This window comes from Lactuca saligna, chromosome 9 (genome assembly GCF_052625555.1).
Source record: "Lactuca saligna cultivar CGN05327 chromosome 9, ASM5262555v1, whole genome shotgun sequence".
NCBI classification, from domain to species: Eukaryota; Viridiplantae; Streptophyta; class Magnoliopsida; order Asterales; family Asteraceae; genus Lactuca; species Lactuca saligna.
Window position 1 is genome coordinate 177042672 of NC_136425.1, and position 5735 is coordinate 177048406.

Genomic DNA, 5735 nt, shown 5'->3' on the forward strand with positions numbered 1-5735 from the left:
TAACGCTCTAACGTAAATTTCACTTTTTACGTTAATCAGTGTTGCCGGTTCTGTCGCGAAACTTCGACAGGTCATAACTTCCTCGTTATAACTCGGATTTCGGCATTCTTTATATCTTCGGAAACCTTGTTTCAACTACTACAACATTATCTAAAGATATCAAGTTTATTATACACTTAAATTTTGACGCTTATTTTTATTCTTAATTAATCAAACCACATAATTAAGCAATTAAGCACAAAACACATAATACTCAAATAATACACTTCTTATTATTTCAAAACGGGTTACAAAGGTTAACCTAGACTATCACATTGCTAAAAATGGCAAGCCCGGAAACACAGGCGTTACACAAGAACAATCCTGATAGGATACTGGTACCTGCAGGGAGCATCAGAGGAGTTGCTGCCAACAATGAAATAGAAAATCTAGAAATGGTGGCACAAAGATTCGATTAGGAGGATCAAATGCAGGCGTTGAATCTGAAGGGACATGAAATAGGAAACTTGGCACAGATCAGCTAAAGTTCAAACGTGGAGGAAGTTGAAGAAGAGATGATGGAACTGTAATTCGCCTTCATGGTCTCTACCACACCTGCAACAAGAGGTTAGTGAAACTGTCTGTACTTAAGCTTGTAGTGATAAAATTAAACATTATCACGATCAACAGGAGTTATTAATTAGGGAAATTGAGGACTTTAAATATGAAGGATATACTCTCAGAAAGGCCTAAAAACCCTTAAAAGAAAAATTAGAGGCCTAAACAAAAGATCTAAAAAGAATTAGGGAAGAATACAACACTAAATGTGAACATTATGATTATGCTCAAGAAAAGATTCCCAATCTCACTGCCGAGCTTGACACATTGAAATTTAGATTTGAAAATGCATATTTTGATTTTAATAAATTGGACGTGTCAAGTAAGAAAGTTGAGACAATGATTGAAAAACAACTTAGATGGAAAGACAAAAAGAATATACATCTAGGGTATAATAGTGTTCCTCCTCCATTCAATGATAACTACACTTTTACTGCTCTGACTGAGGAAGAAATGGCATGGGAAGCACACCTACAATATGGCAAACCTAATGTAGTTGAGACAGTAACTAATGATAGTGTGAACGATACTAAATTTTCTACCTCATATGGAGATGAATCCCTAGTGCAAGACAGGAAATAGGATGGAGAAAGTGTTTATGTTTTTAAAAATGACACTGCTTTTAAATATGATGTTTTGAAAACTGATACTGATATCTTCGTTGATTATGTTGATTGTTCAAACAATGTCTCTTTGACATCTGATACTTCTTTTATTTCTATTGTGTGTGATGATGTGGTTGTTAATTCCAATATTAATGGGCCTGTTGTTAGTAAATATACTCCACCAAAACAAGTCAAACATACTGCTAACTGTAAGTGTACATGTGGAAACAATCTAGACACGCAACCAGGGACAAGCGGTAACAACCCTTATGTGAAGAAACAAACATGTTTCCACTGTGGAAGACCAGGACACATTGCCAGAAACTACCCAAATCATGCATATGTTCTCTACTATGCATAAGGTAGGCAGAACATATCACGAGGAAGATCTATCAAAAGAAATTCATCGAGGTGACGTTCTAGTGATGGTGATTGGAATGCAAACAAGGACAGAATCAGGTTGTCAAAGAAAATAAAGACAAAAAGATTTTGAAACAAAATTCAAGAGATAATTTGGGAAAACCGAAATTGGTCCAACCAAGATCGGTGTTGCCAAAGTCATCTCATGGGTCATCATCTAACCAAAGATGGATACTCAAAAGATCAAACTTAAAGGACAAAAACTCTTCAAAATCAAATGTCAAAGCCCCCATCTATGACAGTAATAAAATTCTTAAAAAATGACATTGCTTTTAAAAATGTTGTATTTAAAAACCGATGACTGCTATTTTGTGGGATATGTTGGACACACTTGTTACAGAGCTTACAACAAATCCACCAAATAGATCGTGGAGTCATTTGACGTACGCTTGCTAGAAGAGAACATGACGGATGCTCGAGTTGGACCAGAATGGTTATTTGATTACACTTCTTTTTTAAAATCATTTAATGTGTTTTCAAATGATGTTTTAGGTTCATACTCAGGCTCAAGTGCAACAATTTTAGATGATGAGGAATATGTTGTCTTTACAACAGAAAGTGTAGGTATGTGTGTGCTTTGCAGTTATGTGGTTTTGGGTGTCGTTTAGTCGGGATTTTCGAAGATCAGCCACCGCCACCATCTGCTGCCGCCAGCCACCACAAGGTGGCTGTGTGTGTGTGTGTGTTTAATTGTTTAGTGTGTGTTTATTTTGATATTTAGCATTGTAAAATGTATATCACAGCTTGGAATAATAAAAGAACTTGAAAACCACCACCTTAGGGTGGTGGCTGCCGCCTTCTGCCGCCACCGGCCGCCGTGTCGGGTGGCGGTGTGCTTTGATGGTGTTTGTACTCGTTTAGATGATTGGAAAAGGGCCTGGTCAGCCTAATGGGCCCAATGAAACCCAAATGGGCTTGATGACATTCTAGTGGGCTTGATAGGCCCAATAAATCCTTAATGGACCTAAAAGCCCAACAAATTGATAAATGGACTAATATTTGGGTTGGAAAAGCCATAATGCCAATAAAACCCTAATTTGTGGAAATTGCTTGGGTCACACACGAGAATAATTATTAAATCTGAAATAATAATTAATAATCATTGGCAAACTAGCGTAAGGCATAACGGACTTAATGGATTAAGTCCTTAATTGGTTAAGAAAGAAACACTGAACCTTAATCATCATTTCATGTGAAAACTCTAATTTAGGATTATGGGCTTGGACTTATCGAGATCCACATTTGGACCATTGGAATTGAATTGTGTGATTAAGCCCAATCACACCATACGACTTTTTTTGAAGCATGATGGACTTAATGGATTAAGTCCTTAGAGGAATAATTCCTTAATGGGTTAAGTAGGAAACTTAACCCTAATTGGCATTTTATGTGAAACCCTAACTTCACTTGGGTTTATTGTTGGGCCTTTCTATTGGGCCTTAATGATTGGATTATTAATGGGCCATCCAAGAATAATTATATGGGCTAAAATAATTTAATGGGCCTAGGGTAAGTCCCATGTAAGGGGTTGGGCCCAATTTGGAAAATTGGGCCATAGATGGACCATAGATGGGCCTTAGTTTGGGCCTTAATGAGTATATGATGTTGGGCCTTAGAGTGAGACCATGTATAGGCCTGGGCCCAATTTGGAAAATTGGGCCATGTGTTGGGCTTTGATTCCTTGTTGACTTTGGGCCTACGGATTGGGCCTTGGGCTTGAATAAGCCAAGCTTGGGGTAATATAATTATCCAAAGTAAGTGTTTATGGTTATGTAGTCGGACCCAATTATTAATTGGGTGATGCTTTTATATTGATAGATCGGGAATCTGTCAGCCAGCAGCTGGGGTCGAGTCTGCGGGACTTCAGCCAGCGGGGGATTGTGCCTTCGAGACTTTAGCAGTGTGAGGTGAGTTACCTTCCAGTAGCGGTGGGTCTAAGGCCACAATACCGGCCCACCAGTAGGAGATGTGTGATTAGATGATTGTCTTTGTGATATTCATCTAGGGTTGCTACTACGTGTGTTATGTTATGATTTAGTGACAGTAGGGGGAGATAGTCCCCCAGAATACCGGTCGATAGGGCCGAAGGGGCGGTCATGCCCAGCCATGCTAGATAGACTATGTGATATATGTGTTATGTGGTAGTAGTAGGGGGTGAAATAGTCCCTAGTATCCGGTCGAGAGGACCGAAGGGGAGGCCAACACCCAGATATGCTAGGCAGTATCCGATCAAGAGGACCGAAGGGGAGGCCAGCACCCAGATATGCTAGGCAGTATCCGGTCGAGAGGACCGAAGGGGTAGGTCGGGCACCCAGATATGCCTGACAATATATGTATGTTATGTGATTATATGGTATGTGGTATGATGGGGGAACTCACTAAGCTTCGTGCTTACGGTTTTCAGTTTTGGTTTCAGGTACTTCGTGTTTAAAGGAAAGGAGTCGGCTTGATCGCAGCGCATCACACTATGGTTTTCCGCACATGAGATCTTTGGGATTACACTCTGATATTATTTTATGATAACACGTTTGATTATTTCTACTTTGGTTTTGACATGATATGGTATTACGGATGTTTTGTTACACTGTTGGTTTTATGATGACGTATTTAAAAATGAAATTTTTTGCCTCTATTTTTGGGATGTTACAAGTTGGTATCAGAGCCTTGGTTTGAGGGATTCGGACATACTCTCGGGTGTGTTTGAACTCAAACTAAGGGCTTGGTATGAAAGTTTTCAAAAGTAAAACCATTTTATAAAAAAAGGAGTTTGAAAAGAATCTGAAAAGAGAAAAGAACTTTGAGAAGAACAAAGTGTGTGATGCGTGCAATCGGCCGAGCTCAAGTAAGTTTTTCCCAAGATACCCATACATGTTATGATATGATATGTTATGATTATGAGAACTGCATTCTAGATTAGGGCTAAGGATCTAGGAGGATGCCTTATATGCCTATTATATGTGCTTGTAGACTTGGATGCTAGTACTGATCAGTTAGTGATAGGATAGCCTATTTAGGTTATGCCTGATTGTATGAGCCTTTTAATTGCATGTACAGATTCCTGATTAGAGGATAAAATGATTTGATTGGAATATGATGGTTAGATTTTTCCATTGTCTGGATGCTGCTTACTTTGTGCTTTGTGGGACTATTAGTAATGTGAGTTAGCTATTAAGTGAATATGCTAAGTCACATGTGGCACATGCTGGATAATCTCAGAGTGATAGATTTGACCCTATTGCGCAGCTCTTGTCTGAGTCCAACTGTTATAGGGATAAGTTTGTTACTTGAAGGATTATCTGATCTCTATTGCATGTGGCTATATTCATGAGGTAGCTAGTTGACATTACTGGGAATCTTTCGGCAGCTGAGGACAGGGTAAGTTCGGGAACCTAGGAAAGCCTAGGATACGTTTTAGTGGGTTAGTAATGAGGCTCAGTGAGACTTGGGTGTACCAGTTGAGGAAGTGACTTGAAGGATCCGGGGGGATTGCTGAGGAAAGTATGGATATGTGTGGAAGGTAGTATTGGGCCTGTACTACTGAAAGCACAGGATCCATACTCGAATCAATGAGAGTCTTGGAGAATCTAAGAAGCTTCAGGGAAGAGTTTGTGACCCAATTTGGGGACAGAGGATGTTCCAGTTGTTGCAGCTTAGCCATTGACTAGCGAGCTAGTGCTCGTGACAGGGTGTCAGACCCTGAAGGATATGATTTCCAAGAGTTGCAGATGCGAGATTGATTTGGAGCACCTTGGAAAGAGAGGTGTGCTAGGTGCGTATAGTAGGGGTCTCGGGAAGAGACCCATGACTTCTGATCATCAGGTAAAAGGCCAGCAGGGTCTGAGTCGGTGCAACGCGTATATACAAGGGAGTTTGTCACTCCAAGGGTTTAGGTTACTACAGGGTAGCAGGATTGGTCATATCAGCAGAAGGTGACCAGTATTTCCCCAGACGTTGCGAGTATGTCATCTTCTATTGCTACTAGATGGATGTTGGGGGATGCGTATCGCGTTGGAATTATGAGTGAGTTTGGATAAGTCAGACCTCGGGTCGGTTTTTCTACTAGTGTTCAGGTTATCAGGGATCATATATGCCATCCAGCATGCCAAAAGGTCC